The 17,979-nt window shown below is 31.7% G+C and overlaps 2 long non-coding RNA genes across 2 annotated transcripts; one reads left to right on the top strand and one right to left on the bottom strand.

Moving 5' to 3' along the window:
- Positions 1-2,151: 2,151 nt before the first annotated feature.
- Positions 2,152-3,768, bottom strand: LOC128039634 (uncharacterized). Its single transcript, XR_008194082.1, has 3 exons — positions 3,710-3,768; positions 3,155-3,241; positions 2,152-2,354 (listed from the first exon to the last, which is right to left on the bottom strand). It is a non-coding gene; the product is annotated as an uncharacterized LOC128039634 (long non-coding RNA).
- Positions 3,769-15,655: 11,887 nt separating this feature from the next.
- Positions 15,656-17,146, top strand: LOC128039633 (uncharacterized). Its single transcript, XR_008194080.1, has 3 exons — positions 15,656-15,697; positions 16,162-16,248; positions 17,090-17,146. It is a non-coding gene; the product is annotated as an uncharacterized LOC128039633 (long non-coding RNA).
- Positions 17,147-17,979: the final 833 nt, after the last annotated feature.

Raw genomic sequence — 17,979 nt, 5'->3', positions numbered from 1 at the left:
TAGTCTTTCTATTTTCAATTTTAGTGCCTAAACTTTCTGAACTAATCATTTTTAGTTCTTATATTTTTAGAATTTTTAAATTTCAATCATGACAATTAAATTCGTTTGGTTAAATTTTGCTATTATTGACGTTAGTGTTCAACAAGGAGGAGAAAGGGAGGAGAAGGCAGTGGTTGTTTGGGAAGGAGGAAGTTGTGAGAGTCTTGATTCTTAGGTAGAATGCTAAAGGGAGAAGAAGATCCTTATTCTTTGTGTGTTGGGGTATATATAAGGGGAAGTCCCCTTGTCTGGTAGTGTCGTGTCATCAACAATACGAAGTGTGACCTGCTCGTGTGGTCAATCAAGCGACATGTTCATTATATGTCAGTTGTTGTCAAGTGCAGTTTTGTGTGGCGTTGCTCTAACATTCTCTTTACTGAGGTAGTACGAAGTTATTATTCCTTAGTGTTCTTTCAATGGTCCCTATGGGCAGTTCGTAGCGGGTGGCTAAAAGCGGTTCGTATGAGGTATGCCGGTGTAACCAGTCGGACAACCATTTCTGATGGAATAGGACAGGGAGCCATCCATGAGAGCCTTTCAAAGCTGCCTCCCATGTTGCCAGGTGTCCAAGCCAAGGTAGGGTATAACAATTATTAATATTGTACTATGTGTAGGTTATAAATTTAGTTCATTTTCTCCAATTTGATCATTTTTAGCCTCTATGTTTTTCGAATTTTAAAATTCAATATTGATTCAAATAACATTTGTTAAATCTGTAACACCCCTAACCCCTCTCCGTCGTTGGATTAGGGTCACGAGCATTACTAACAAATCAAAACAAATAATCAATCATAATTTAAACATGTAAGCTAGCCATTAACATTATAATATACAAGGGCAGGTCACGACAATCTAATACTTAAACTATTCAACAATGTCAACATCTAAAATCTTGAACAATACTAAAAATTACAACCTAAGTCGGTTAACTCTAGGTGACAGAATTCCAAAAACGTAAAAATTACAAGAAAAATTAAATTAAATTATACTAATTAATTTGGATTTGAACCCTAGGTCCCTTAGCCGTGCGACCCTTTCTCTCTTTTCTTTTTCTTTCTTTTCTAATTTGCATGCATTCATCTATTTCTTTCCACTTTCTTTCTATTTCATTTAATTTCTTTTCATTTTATTTATTATTATTACTTACTATATATATAATATATATATACATGTATGTTATTTAGCCCATGGCCGGCCACATATACACAACATTAATTAAGTGGCACAATTGCTACTTTAGCCCTTTTAGTTTATTTCAATTTGTAATTTAACTTTTAACCCTTACGCGATTTAGTCCCTATACTTTAATAACTCCTAATTTACAAAATTTACTAATCCAAAAATTAATTAGCTACTAAGCTTGTAACACCCCTTACCCGAGACCGTTGCCGGAGTCGAGCACGAGGCATTACTTAACTTATCTTACTAATTCGGAGCATAAAATTTTACTTTTGCAAATTATTTTCACTATTTACAGCAAAGCTGTCCAATTGCGCAGCAGTCACTAAATTAATTATAACTTGAGCTACGGAACTCAAAATTTAACTCCGTAAATTTTCCTTGAAACTAGACTCATATATCTTCCTACCATAAAATTTTTAGAATTTTTGGTTCAGCCAATTAGTACAGTTTATTAGTTAAAGTATCCCCTGCTTCACCATTCGACTATTCTGACCTCTTGTTACTAAAAAATAACTTTTCTCATTATAGGATTTTCATATGCTATTCCCACTTGTTCCTACAGAAAATAGACTCATTAAGGAATCTAAGCATGTAAATTTCAACTCATAACCATTTTTGTACAATTTTTAATTATTTTCTAAACTCAGAACAGGGGACTCCAAAAACAGTTCTGACCCCATCTTACTAAAATTCACATATCTTAAAATATAAATTTCCTTTTGCTACCTTGTTATTTTTCCATGAAAATAGACTCAACAAGATTTAATTTCATATATCATTCATCCTCTAATTCATTTTATACCATCCTAGGTGATTTTTCAAAGTCACGTCACAGTGCTGCCTGAATTCTGTTTCTTTGCAGAATTTTACCCTTTTATGATTTCTATGCATAGTTTATCACCTAAACTTTTATAACAACAAACACTTCCGTACTTAACCATTTTAGCAACCATGCATCATCAAATACTTACACATCATTCTTTAGCAAGATCATAAATACAAACATTTAGAATAACTAAATCCCTATACATGCCATACTCAACATGGTTCAACATAAAAATACCGAGTTCTTTGTGGTTGATAGTGTGGACGATCTCCGACTTCTTTAGGATCCTTGAAGTAGCCTTGTAATACTATAAGAGAAAGAGAAATAAAAGATGTAAGCATAAAGCTTAGTAAGTTTACTAGCAAATAAATAACAATATTTAACTCAAATAGTTAAACTCAAATGTCTATATCTCTAGTTTATTCTTTAGTTAATCTCATACTAGTTCTCTTGCTTGTTTACTTAATATACTTGTATGCATAACTTACTCTTCTCTTGTTGCATCGTTGAATATCAATTGTTAATATAATAAATTCTTAACTCTTATAACTCACCTGAGCTTGCCATTTCTTATCTTTAACTGAACTTTCATGTACCTGATTCGTTTACTAGCCCGTTGAACCACATTGGAATAATAAGGATACTCGGGTCTCTTCTGATAATAACATGCCAAAGCCATGTCCCAGACATGGTCTTACATGGGATGTTCTCATGTTGGTGCCCATGCCATGTCCCAGATATGGTCTTATAGGGGACCTCTCATCTCGGTGCCAATGCCATGACCCAGACATGGTCTTACATGGGACCTCTCATCTCGGTGCCAATGCCATGTCCCAGACATGGTCTTACATGGGACCTCTCATGATCTTAAGGATGCCAATGCCATGTCCCAGACATGGTCTTACATGGGATCTCTTTACCCAAATGTCATGACATTCATATCCAGTACCATCCTTATGTATCAAGGGGACTTTTAAATTTTAATTCTCTATCATTTCATGCTTGGATCATCATCAAATAAATTCATAAAATAAATTCATAATTGCTGGAAATTAACAGCATTAATAATAAATATTGAAATATTGCATTTATTTACCGTAAACTTACCTCGGTATCAAATATAGTCCAATTCAACAACTTAGTCTTCAACTTTCTTCTTCCCTTTGTCTAACCTCGAGTTTCGTTCTTCTTGATCTAAAATAGCAAATTTAACTTATTTAATACTCACATTCATCAAAACAGCCCTCGACTCTAACTTTTCAAAATTATGATTTTGCCCCTAAACTTTTACATAATTACATTTTTGCCACAAGGCTCGAAAATTAAACTTCATCTCTTATTCTTTTTTTTTATAACATGCTGAACATTTTTCCCTTCTATGGCAACATCAAATTCCCACTCTAACATGTACTTATGAACATTAGGTATTTTTACCGATTATGTCGTTTTACTCGTTTTCACTTAAAATCGCTTAGCAAAAGTTGTTTAACATAATTTTTAGCTTCATATTATATCATAAAACATCAAAATAAACACTTTTCACCTATGGGTATTTTTCCAAATATAAACCCTAGGTTAAATTATTGCTAGAATAAGCTAAATTAAGCTACCGAGATCTCAAAAACGTAAAGAACATTAAAAACGGGGCTTGGGATCACTTACTATGGAGCTTGGAAGCTTGAAAACCCTAACTATGGCTTCCCCCCTTGCTGATTTCATTCATATGAAGAAGATGAGCATAATTTGCCATCTTTTTCCCTTTTAATTCATTTTAATTACTAGATTACCAAATTGCCCCTAACTTAAAAATTTTCTATTTCACTTATCTCATGTCCATTTTTGTCTACCAAGTTACCAATGGTCTAATTAACATATAAGGACCTCCAATTTAAAGTTTCATAACAATTTGAAACCTCTAACATGTAGAACTCAACTTTTGCACTTTTTACAATTTAGTCCTTTTGACTAAATTGAGTGCCCAAACGTCGAAATTTTCGAACGAAATTTTCACGAAATCATTTTGTGAAATTTTAGAGCATAAAAATATAAGAAAAATAAAATTTTCCTCATCGGATTTGTGGTCCCGAAACCACTGTTTCGATAACCTTAAATTTGGGTCATTACAAAGCTAGCCTCGTAAATATTTAATAGTTTATGGGTACAGAGTTCCGAAAATACACTTTTTGACACCCCTGACTATCAGGTCGTTACAAAATTCATTAATTTTTTTTTTGTGAGTATCATGTGAAAGTAGCAAACTAACATAGTATTACATATGTGATAATATATTTGTTGCATTAGATTTTAGAAATAGCAAAATTTTTAATGAATTTAATGGCTACTATTTGATCTAGGGTTGAAATTCTAAAGTTTAAAAAGTACATGAGCTAAAAATGATTAAATTAGAGTAGAAGGGTTGAATTTACAATTTACACATAATATAGAAACTAAAAGCAAAATTTGAAAAATGAAATTGAAAGTTTGACCATTACACTCATACGTATATGTTTGAACAAGTATAATGTAGAATCAAAACTAGCACAAAGCACGCACAAGCGACAAATAATTAGAACAAAACCCATTCATGGAATATGCATATATTGGGATTGAAGACCCTCACATCGCAATTTACATATGATAAAACTCGAACCTTAATACTTAAATATTTAAAATATCCACATTAACCAAAGATATTAAGGTGTAGTTCAAGAATGCTTTTTGGGAAAATTGGGATTTAGGTGCTTTTGGATTTTTCTTTTTGCGTTTTGAAGTGCAAATTATCAAAATACTCTTATTTGTATTAACTATTTAAAATATATTTAAAATTTTGGATTAATTTATATTTTATGTATCATTATATTAAATTATTTAAATACTATTTACAAATATAATTATATTAAATTATTTATTATTATATTTAAAATTTAAAACATTTCATGTGTAATTAAATTTAAATGATTTAAAACAAGTATTTAAAAATATATTTTATTTATAATTATATTAAATTATTTAAATATTGTCTAACTTAATTTATTTTAAAAATTTTAACCGTCATGTTTAAAATGAACATTTTAGCGTCCCATCGTATTTGTTAACACCAATATCAAACACCTTAAATTAATAAACTATATATTTTCATAGCACTCTCCGAAAACACTTTTTTCAAATCCAACTTTTCAATAACATTTTCAAATGCAAAAGTAATGTTAAATAGACCTCAATGATGAAAATAGAAATAAAAATAAAAGTTCCGTTAATATAACTGTATAATATTTTTGGTATTAGATTAAGAATTTATTGACGGTTCATAATCATGAGTAAAGTTTTACATTTTTTCAGTCTTTAAGTTAACATAATATACAATACACTGACATAACATATTTCTCAATTTTAAAAAATACTTATTTAATTAATTAGCCTTAAATATTTGTGACACAAATTATGTTTGAGATTCATGCCTTTAGCTGGTGAGCTGTGACCACGAGAAAGATGGGTGTGTAACCATTGCCCAAGTGGGGCTGCCGTTAGCTGTATTATTCTCTTTTGTGATTCATGCCTTTTATTCTGTGCTTTATGTGACACAACTAGAGTATTTTTAGTTTATATTTTTTTACAATAAAACGACATAAACGAGGTAAAAGGACTTCCTCCAATAAATGAAATTTTAATAACTTTGGATATTCAATTTTGACCAAAAAATCTACCACTGTATTCTGCGCCCGAAGAATATGTCTAACACGAACCTCCCAATATCGAATAAGCATGTAATGTATCAGTCGAAGTTCCGTCAACCTGCTATTCACAGCACCACCTGCAAGAATAATCTCAATCAACAAAGTGTTATCACACTCCAAATCCAACTTCCAAAATCCTTTGTTCCATGCTAAGTGGAGCCCTTCAAGCATCACCCTTGCTTCAATTTGAAATATTGTACATTCTCCAATCTACATTGAAAAACCACATTGCCGCAACCCATTAGCATCTCTAATAACACCTCTAACAAAGGCACAAACCCTTGAATTTGATATTTTTTTAATAGGGGATTTACATTATATGTTTAATGTGATACATATAAAAATTATATATTTTAGTATTTAAAACAACAAAATTAAGTTTTAGTATTTTTAAATATTTAACTAGTTTTAGAATTAATTTGCTTGGTTTGACAATCTATTTTTAGTTACATAATTAAATTTATCCTCAACATTTTGTAAATCTCCAACTCTTTCGTGTTTTGTAAAATTAATTCATTATATGAAATTTATATTGTTGCTTAGAACTTGCTAGTTGGATTTTAAAAATAAAATTTAATGATTTAATGATTCAAATAAAATTTTCGAATAATTCAGTTTTTAAATAATTCAAGAATTTATATGAAAACTTTTAAATAGTTTAATTATCATTTTATAACTTTTTAAAATTAAATGATAAAAATATGTAAAGTGCAATTTACCTTATATTTTAAACCAATTCAAGCTCTGTTCTCATTTTGATTCAAAAACCTTTTCCTAAAAAAAGTAAAATCTTTATTCTCTGTTCATGTTTTTCTTTTTATTTAAGATATAACCATGTATCTAGCCTTCAAACTAAAAAAATATTTTAATCATACATTTAATTTTTCACTTTAAACTTATTTAAAGTAAAGTCATTTAAAAAGTTATTTATTTATCATTCATCTTGTATTTTTTTATTAAATTACTCTAAAATAGATGGAAAATTTAATAAAAATAGTTTTTTGAATTGGACATACATGTGAACTGTCATATGGATGTTACATTAATAATTAATTTTAATATTTTTATTCTTTTAAATATAATATTTTTTATTTTTGACAAAATTTTAAATACTTTAAATACTTTTTATATTTAAAAATAATAATTGATTGGTTATGTGGCATTTACATGGTAATCTATGTATATGTCCACATTAACAAAGTTAACCTACGTTAACATTTTCCTCTATTTTAAAATAATCTGATAAAATGTAAATTTAAAGACTGAAATAGATAAAAAAAATTAAATGAAATGTTAAAAACATTTTTTAATTGAAAGGCTAAATAAGTAATTATAGGATTGTCTCTATGACCCAATGAGCCTCACCGCATGCGTTCCGGCCGATCATCCAGATCTTTCCTTGAATTTTTCTTATTTCTAAATTTAAAAAAGAAAGTCAAAGTTTTTTTTCTTTACTGTTTTGAGAAAAAGTTGAAACTTTTGAACGTTTTTTTCAAAAAAAATTACATAAAAATCAAAGCTTTCATTTTTTTAAATCTCAAAGCTAATTATAGGATTCTAAAAGAAATATTTATAGAGTGAAATTATGATTCTGCACTTAAATTGTTTCTTTCTTAATGATACCTTTATTATAGGTATTTAATTAAATTAATTAATTTAATCTATGTACTATTAAAAAGAATTAAATAAGATCAAATTAGAATATAGTTAATTTTTACTATTTATATAATATTATTTATTATTTGAAATTGAACTGCAATTAAAAATAAATTTAAGATATTTTTATACAATAAATATTACCTATGTTACAGTTTGAGTTTATTTAATTCTTTTAATAGTATAATAACTAAATTGATCTGAAACTTATTTAATTCGGTCTCTACCGACCTTCTGGATACTTTAACGTACATTAAAGTCTGAATTTGACTTTTATATCCCTTTTTTTTAAAACTTTTTCCCCTATTTTTGTTTGATTTTGTCCCGTAATTTTTGTTTGATTTAGTCCATAATGTTGACTTAATTCATCAATTGGTATGTTGATTTAAGTTATGGTATATTCGATTTAGTCTATGCACTATTTGCTCAATTTAGTCCTTGATTAAATTCAAAATATATTCAATTTAATGTTTTTATTTTCTTTTTCTGCATGTTTATGAGATCTTCCGTGTGTGCATCTGGAACAGGAAGATGGGGCTTCAGTTGGGGAGATTTTCTAAAATTTATTAATTTTATTTATTGAAATAGACAAAATTGAAAGGGTAGTGTTTCTATTTAAATTCCTAATTGAGTTGTTCATTAACTACCAATTTAATTAGAAAAATTATAAAATTTATTTTTATAATTAAAATAAGTTATATTATTCAATGGTATTTTAGTCCTTTTTATTTTAGAAAGCAAATACAAAATTTACATGTGATGGAATTTAAACCTATACCATTTGTATTAATAAAACCTTAATTTTATCACTCTTTTTTATTATAAAGAATTAATTTTACCATTCAAACAAACTTTAATTTAATTTGTTATATACATTTTAATTTTATTATCGTATATATTTCTTGTGTTATTATTAATTTTATTCTTTATTAAATATATTGTTTTTATATTATAAGTATGTAATTTTCGTAATAAAATTTCAAAATTCACTTATTTCTCTTCTGATTTTAAGGCCATTATTATAACACAAGAGTGTGATAGGAAATACTATTAAATAAATAAATCTTTAAAGTATATGTTTGAATTTGGGGCCAATATTTTCAATAACATCGACGTCAGGTATTAGATCACAGATTCGCCATCTCAGCTCAATGGTCGCCTCAAGCTTCATGCACGCCTAATGTTTGAAGAGTTTTAATCCCCAAAAGCTAGAAAGATTTTTTTAAAAAGAAAAACATGACTGAATTATTGATTTTTTTTTTTATACTTTTTAATGGTTGATAATCGCATTAAATCTGATTAAATCGAGAATTGAACTATGGTAATCTTTAAACGAACATAAAATTTTTCTAATAATGTTTTCATAAAACTCTAACTCGAATTTTTTTATATAATAGCAATGTATTTGAAAAAATATAAAGAGAATTTAAGTAAAAATAGGCTTGTATAAATTAGAAGAGTACACATTTATTTAAAATACCAATAGTTAATTGGACCTCTGCTCTTTGTGGCACGCAGTGTTTTCTGTCTTTTTCTTCTTCTTTTTTGTTTTTGAGAATTCAATTCTAGTTAAAGTTGGCCTAGTAATGGATGCATATTTAACCAGGTCATCTTTGGAAGATAGGGAGGCAGAAGGGTGGGATGTTATTAGAGGAGATAGTGGATACGGACTAGCCTCTTACAAGCTTTGTTTGGTGGGAAGTTTTTTTACATCTAGTATTGTTAACTTTCAAGCTATGAGGAATATGATAGCAAATGTTTGGCACCCCATTAGTGGCGTGGCGATTTTTGATTTAAGTGATAAACGGTTCCTCTTTCACTTTCTGTATGATGTGGATATTAATAGGATTGAACACGGTGACCCTTAGACTTTTAATAGCCATCTTTTGGTTTTCCATAGACTGAAGGAAGGTGAAGATCCCAAATCAATCCTATTGCTTTACGTAGATTTCTAGGTATGAATACATAATATATCGAATGGGTTGATGTCTGAAGTTTTGGCTAAACAATTTGGTAATTTTATTAGCCAGTTTATTGAGTATGATATGAAGGCAACCACAAGGAACTTTCAAAATCATATGCGAATCCAGGTTTGGATTGATATCCAACAACCATTGCATCGACGGAAGAAATTGTTATTAGGTGCACAAAATTCTATTTATGCTACATTCAAATATGAAAAACTCTCTTTTTTATTTTTTGTATGGGAAACTTGGACACATCGATAGTTTTTGCTTGAAACGTATTCATAATGACGAAGCAGAAGTGGTTATGGGATAGGATGCTTCCATCCGAGTGTTGTCTAGAAGGGTGGTATCAAATCATAGTAGGTGGCTCCGGGAAGATATAGAAATTAAGGGCACGAATTTTGTTTCCTCCAATTTAGGAAATGAGTTCTCTAATGAGCTAGATTTGGAGGATCAATTTGTTAATCAAATCAGCATCAATCTGGGTCTAAACATGGGAAGTGCGATGGATTGGGCATAAATGGGGGCAAATTGATTGATTTTGAATTTGAAGATTGTAGCATGAGAATCAACAAAGGAAAAAAGAAGGTGCGGGTGAAATTAATGTCTTCTAAAGTTTCTAACTTTATGGATTTTGATAAGACCACACATGGGTTGACTATTGCTTGTTGAATGGGTTAGTCGGGCCCAATGAATATCCTAAGTTAAAACGTTCATGGGCTGGGGAAACCACAGACTATTAATAGACTTCAGCATTGGTTAAAAAAATAACCCCAAAATTATTTTCCTAATTGAGACTAAAGTGTTGGATGTAAATATGGAACATATTAGATGTAGATACGGTTTTAACAAGGGAGTTGATGTTGACACCGAAGGACTGAGGGGAGGGTTATCATTAGGATGGAAAAGTGGTTTTTCTATTAACACTGAGGAATTCCATTCTCATTTTATCAACATAGACATTACTAATGATGGCAATGGTAAAAAATTGAGGCTTACCGGGTTTTATAGAGCTCTAGATGAAAGGTTTAGGAGAGAGTCCTGAAATTTACTAAGACAACTTGGGAAAAATAATGTCGGTGCATGGATGGTTATGGGGGAATTTAAAATGAAATCACTTATTCTTTTGAAAAAATGGGTGGTAGAGCTAGAAGGGATTGTAAAATAGAATAATTTCGTCAGGCTTTGGATGACTGCTCGTTAGCTAATCTGGGCTTCAAATGACCCTAGTATACATGGGAAAGAGGGCAGAGCTCTGAAACCAATATTCAGGAGCAATTCGTCAGGATTTGGATGATTGCTCGTTAGCTAATCTGGGCTTCAAATGACCCTAGTTTACATGGGAAAGAGGGCAGAGTTCTGAAACCAATATTCGGGAGCTGTTGGATAGAGCGCGGTTGCTAATCCGAGTTGGTGGCATATGTTTCCTGATCATGATGTGCAACATCTTACTAGTAACATTTCGGATCATTCTCCGATTATGATTCAAACCAAAGTTTTAATGATGAGACGACGAAAAATTGATCGATTTAGATTTGAGGCTGCTTGGCTATTGGAGGATAACTGTGAATCTGAGATTAAACATTGTTGGAAAGCTAGTCAGTGGTTACTTCTGTACCGTCTGAAAATGTTGGGGAATCATTTGAAAAAATGGTATGCTAAGGTAAGAAAAGCAAAACATGGTTGGTTTGATGCTTTGCAGCAAAAACTTGAGAATCTCATGGAGCTAGAGCCTGAAAATGATATTTTAGGTGATATTATGGAAACTAAATTAACCACTAATTTGGAAACGAACAAAGAGAAAGGGATCTAAGAACAAAGGGCCCATGTGAACTGGTTGAAGTATGGGGATAAAAACACCAGCTATTTTCACAATTTTGCTTCACAATGGAGGAAGACAAATACAATGGGTCTTGAGAATTCTAGTAGTGGTTTTACCATGGATACTATGGAAATGGATTCCTTGGCTTTTACTTACTTCGAAAGGTTGTTTACTAGTAAAGGGAGGATGGATGCATCTCACATTCTTTCGGGTGTTAGTAGGTGTATTAATTCTAATATGAATTGGACTTTATGCGTGGAGTTCTATGTCGATGATGTTTTACTTGCTATTAAAAGCATGCACCTTCGAAGACGTGTGGTCTGGATGGTTTGCCTGTGCTATTTTATCAAAGTTACTGGCACATAGTTGGTTTTGATGCAGTGGATTTTTGCCTTGGGGTTTTGAGAAAGGATATTAGTATTGATTGTGTTAATAGTACGACTATAGTTTTTATTCCCAAGATAAAGAATTCTCGAAACATGTCACATTTTAGACCGATAAGCTCATGTAATATTTTATATAAGATTGTGGCCAAAATGATTGTTAATAAGTTCCAAACGGTATTGAGTGTGTGCATTAATGAAGCACAAAGTGCTTTTATTCTTAGGTAGATGATTACTGATAATGTTTTTGATAGCTTATGAGATGCTTCATGCACTAAAACAAAAATAGGCTAGAAAGAAAGGCTCTTTTGCTTTAAAGCTCCATATGAGCAAAGCATACGATGGAATTGAATGACATTTTGTGGTAGATATGATGAGAGCGATGGGGTTTGGAAAGAATTAGGTAGATCACATCATGTATTGTGTTTCGACTGTTATGTATTTTGTTACTATGAATGGGTGGTTCAGAGATCTGATAAAACCAACTTGTGGTTTACGGTAGGGAGACCCTCTTAACCCCTACCTTTTTCTTATTTGCAGTGAGGGGTTATCGACTGCATTGCGATTGGCTTGTAATGAAGGAGTATTGACAGGTAACTCTGTTTTTATAGGAGGGCCTTGCATCTCTCATTTATTGTTTGCCAACAATAGCATCCTCTTTGAGGAAGCTACAGAATGTAGGCTATTATTAAAGAGTACGAGATGGCTTCTGGACAATTGTTAAAATTTGAAAAATATCTTATATATTTTAGTGCCAACGTTGAGGATTCTATGTAGGGCCATATTACTAATATTTTGGATGTAAGGGTAACAAGTAATCTTGAGCTCTATCTGGGTTTACCAACTATGGTGGGACGTGATTAGAAATTGATGTTTTAGAAGCTCAAAGATCAATTGCGTTTAAGGATTAATAACTAGAGTACTCGCTTATTATCACAGGATGAGAAAGAATTTTTTATTAAGTCTATTTTAAAAGTAATTTTCACATATACTATGGTTGTTTCTTGCTACCTAATTCCCTTTGTAAGGAGATGGAGGCTATTATTAGAAAATATTGGTGGAAAAAAGGACATGGTGAAAGGAACATTCATTGGTGTTCTTGGGATACCCTTTGTGACCTTAAGAAAAATAGGGGTTTGAGATTTAGAAGCTTGAGTCAGTTCAATATTGCTTTACTAGATCGTTGGGGCTGGCGATTATTTGCTAATCAGGGTTTATTACTTTCATATGTTTTAAAGGCCAAGTATTATCCTAACACCACTTTTATGGAAGCTAGATTGGGTTATTACCCTTCACTACCTTGGCATAGTATTTGTACCACGAGAGGGCTGTTGAAAAGTGGGACAAAATGGCAGATTGGTAATGGTAGCCAAATTCAGATCTGGGAAGATAATTAGCTATCTGGAGAAGGTCATAATATGGTTAGTACTCCTTGTCTTAATTAGGACATTATACTGGTAAAGGATCTCTTTGTGCAAGATACAAAGCAATAGAATGTACCTCTAATTAGGGAGATTTTTTGTGATGCTGATGCCTTGCATATCATCAACATCTCAATTTCTTGAACTGAAATTGAAGAGACGGATGACATGGTCAGGTGAGCCAACAAGGGAGTACTTATTTCGAAGTGGTTACAAAGAATTATAGAAACTTCACTTTGCAAGTAACAATCTTAATAGACCTATCTATAAAAGCTTTATGGGACACTACAGTTCCTCCAAAAGTAAAGATTATAAACTGGAGATTTTTAACAATTATATTCCTAGCTATCATAATTTGTGGATTAAAAGGCTCAGGGACATAACAATTTGCTTGTGATGTGAGGCCGGTGTTGATACAAACAGGCATATTATTTGTGACTGTCCCAAGGGTAATTAAATATAGGATGCTTTGGAGGTTGAATAGACCTGCAATGAGAGACAATGAAGACTTTAAGTCTTGGTTTATGAGTTTGTTCAAAATCATGAATAGCTTGAATCGTCAGCTAACACTTATTACAATCTGAGCTATTTGGTTTTCTAGAAACAAATTGGTTCATGATAAAGTTGCTCAGAATACTCTTGATGTGGTCACATAGATTAGGCATTTTTAAGAGGAATTTAAAATTCATAGCACTGTTGGAGCTAGGAATGACGACCAACAACTGACTATTTGGAAACTATTAGAGAGGTCATGGGTTCGTGCTAAATTTGACGCGTATTACGATTCTGTAGCCAACATTTGGTTTTAGGCATAGTTGTGATAAAGGAAGATGGGGTTGTAATAAAGGCCAGAGTGATAAGAAATTCTAACATTACTGACCTATTTTTTGCAGAAGCCATTGTATGCAAGCAGGTGATAACTCTTTCTATCCTGTTGGAGTTCGCAGTCTCGAGGTTGAAGGAGACTCAAAAACCGTCATCAAAAGAATGAAAGCCACAACATACGATAGGTCAGTCCATAGATCAGTTATTGTTGAGGGGGAACAAATAGCAAAATCGTTGGATAATTGTAAATTTAAGTTTATTCTAAGAATAAGGAATCAACTTGCCCACCAAATTGCCCAGGAATGTCGATTTTTGCCCGGAAACACTACTTGGTGGGATAATTTACTTGTTTGATTGAAGAAGTTTGCTGATGATGATCGAAGGAGATCCGATCCATTGTTGGGTTGACGTTTGGAATCGTTAATTTAGGCTTCCCTTGCAGATTTGTTTCTTAGCAGAGGATGGGAGGCAACATTTTGTTACTTGCTAGTAGCTTTTTGGAAAGTGAAGAGTTGAAGGTTGTTTTTCTTTTCGTTTTATCTGTTCTCTTTATTGTTCTTTTATTACTCCTCTTTTCCATATATGGTTCATTTTTTAATAATATATGGACTACAACTGGTTTCCATTAAAAAAAATGCCAATAGTTAATTAAAAATTTATTAGAATACAATACAACCATATTCTACTTGTAGAGTTGATAAAATTTTAATATATTGGTAGGTGCTAAAAGTAACATGTTTTATCCCATTCTTATTGCAATTTTTGGATGATTATTCGAGGTAAAATGGTGAATATTATGCTCCTAATCCTTTAAATTCATGTTTCTATACTTAGGAGAGCATTTGGGAGCAAAATGGTTGAAAAAAGACAATTGGAGCAGATTTCAGGAGCCACACGGGTTGGGTCATTCCACATGGGCTAGACACATGGTCGTGTGAGCCACATGGGCTGCCACATGGCCATATGTGCCACATGGCCATATGCCAGACTGTGTCGATTTCGCAAATTACACTCAAAACATGCGAAAAAACACAATTCTTAGGTTTTTCAGGCATTCTAAGACCTATATATGACAAAGATAAGAAGATAAGAGAAAGCAGTAAGAGAATATTGAAGAAAACAACTCGAAAAACATCATTGGAGCTGACTCCGGAGTAGATTTCCACCTTTTGATTTCTTTGAAATTTATTTTGAGTTTCTTTATTTCTTGTGGTTATACTGTCTTTGGGATGTCTTTGTTTGTGATTATGAACTAACTTTCTAAATACCTAGGGGAGATGAACCTATTATGAATTCTATCTTTTAATTTCTATTTTACGTAATAAATACTTGGATATTGTTCTTAATTATGTATGCTTAATTCTTGGTTTAATATTTTTAGACTTGTAATGGCCCAAATTTGAGGTTATCGGAACAGTGGTTTCGGGACCACAAATCCGATGAGAAAAATTTTATTTTTCTTATATTTTTATGGTCTACAATTTCACAAAATGATTTTGTGAAAATTTCGTTCGAAAATTTCGACGTTTGGGCACTCAATTTAGTCAAAAGGACTAAATTGTAAAAGTGCAAAAGTTGAGTTCTACATGTTAGATGTGTCCAATTGTTATGAAACTTTAAATTGGAGGTCCTTATATGGTAATTATACCATTGGTAACTTGGTAGACAAAATGGACATGAGATAAGTGAAATAGAAAATTTTTAAGTTAGGGGCAATTTGGTAATCTAGTAATTAAAATGAATTAAAAGGAAAAAGATGACAAATTATGCTCATCTTCTTCATATGAACGAAATCAGCAAGGGGAAGCCATAGTTAGGGTTTTCAAGCTTCCAAGCTCCATAGTAAGTGATCCCAAGCCCGCTTTTAATGTTCTTTACGTTTTGAGATCCCTGTAGCTTAATTTAGCTTATTCTAGCAATAATTTAACCTAGGGTTTATATTTGGAAAAATACCCATAGGTGAAAAGTGTTTATTTTGATGTTTTATGATAGAATATGAAGCTAGAAATTATGTTAAACAACTTTTGCTAAGCGATTTTAAGTGAAAACGAGTAAAACGACATAATCGGTAAAAATACCTAATGTTCATAAGTGCATGTTAGAGTGGGAATTTGATGTTGCCATAGAAGGAAAAATGTTCAGAATGTTATAAAACATAAGAATAAGAGATGAAGTTTAATTTCCGAGCCTTGGGGCAAAAATGTAATTATGTAAAAGTTTAGGGCAAAATTGTAATTTTGAAAAGTTAGAGTCGAGGGCTGTTTTGATGAATGTGATTATTAAATAAGTTAAATTTACTATTTTAGATCAAGAAGTACGAAACTCGAGGTTAGACAAAGGGAAGAATAAAGTTGAAGGCTAAGTTGGTGAATTTGGCTATAATTGGTACCGAGGTAAGTTTACGGTAAATAAATGCAATATTTCCATATTTATTATCAATGCTGTTATTTTCCAGCAACTATGAATTTATTTTATGAATTTATTTGATGATGATCTAAGCATGAAATGATAGAGAATTAAAATTAAAAAGTCCCGTTGATACATAAGGATGGTACTGGATACGAATGTCATGACATTTGGGTAAAGAGGTCCCATGTAAGACCATGTCTGGGACATGGAATTGGCACCGAGATGAGAGGTCCCATGTAAGACCATGTCTGGGATATGGCATTGGCACCGAGATGAGAGGTCCCATGTAAGACCATGTCTGGGACATGGCATTGGCACCGAGATGAGAGGTCCCATGTAAGACCATGTCTGGGACATGGCGTTGGCACCGAGATGAGAGGTCCCCCGTAAGACCATGTCTGGGACATGGCATGGGCACCGATATGAGAACATCCCATGTAAGACCATGTCTGGGACATGGCTTTGGCATGTTATTATCAGAAGAGACCCGAGTATCCTTATTATTCCAATGTAGCTCAACGGGCTTGTAAACGAATTATGTTCATGAAAGTTCAGTTTAAAGCATAAATGGCAAGCTCAGGTAAGTTATAAGAGTTAAGAACTTATTATACTATCAATTGATGTTCAACGATGCAGCAAGAGTTGAGTAAGTTATGCACACAAGTATTCTAAGTAAACAAGTAAGAGAACTAGTATGAGATTAACTAAAGAGTAAACTAGAGATATAGACATTGAGTTTAATTATTTAAGTTAAATATTGTTATTTATTTGCTAGTAAACTTACTAAGCTTTATGCTTACTTTTTTATTTCTCTTTCTCTTATAGTATTGCAAAGCTACTTCAAGGATCCTAAAGAAGTCGGAGATCGTCCACACTATCAACTACAACCGCTTTCGGTATTTTATATCGAAACGCGTTTGAGTTATGGCATGTATAGGGATTTAGTTATTTTGTATGTTTGTAATGATGATTTTGCTAATGAGTGATGTGTAAGTATTTGATGATGTATGGTCATTAAAATGGTTAAGGATGAAGGTGTTTGTTGTTATGAAAGATTAGGTGATAAATTATGCATGGAAATCATGAAAGGATAAAATTTTGCAAAGAAACAGAATTCAGGCAGCACAGTGACGTGAATTTGAAAAATCACCCAAGATAGTATAAAATGAATTAGAGGGTGAATGATATATGGAATTAAATCTTGTTGAGTCTATTTTCATAGAAAAATAACGGTGTAGCAAAAGGAAATTAAGATATGTGAATTTTAGTAAGATAGGGTCAGAACTGTTTTTGGAGTCCCCTGTTCTGAGTTTAGAAAATAATTACAAATTGTACAAAAATGGTTATGAGTTGAAATTTACATGCTTAGATTCCTTAATGAGTCTATTTTCTGTATAAACAAGTAATAACTTCATATGAAAATCCTACAGTGAGAAAACTTATTTTTAGTAACAAGAGGTCAGAATAGTCGAATGGTGAAACAGGGGAGACTTTAACTAATAAACTGTACTAATTGGCTGAACCAAAAATTCTAAAAATTTTATGGTGAGTAGATATATGAGTCTAGTTTCAGGGAAAATTTACGGAATTAAATTTCTAGTTCTGTAGCTCAAGTTATAATTAATTTAGTAACTGCTGTGCGATTGGACAGATTTGCTGTAAATAGTGAAATAAATTTTCAAACCTAGTTTTTATGCTCCGAATTGGTAAGATAA

Source organism: Gossypium raimondii, chromosome 3 (assembly GCF_025698545.1).
Source record: "Gossypium raimondii isolate GPD5lz chromosome 3, ASM2569854v1, whole genome shotgun sequence".
NCBI lineage: Eukaryota > Viridiplantae > Streptophyta > Magnoliopsida > Malvales > Malvaceae > Gossypium > Gossypium raimondii.
The sequence above is the reverse complement of the archived record's forward strand: the minus strand, read 5'-3'. Positions and strand labels throughout refer to the sequence as shown.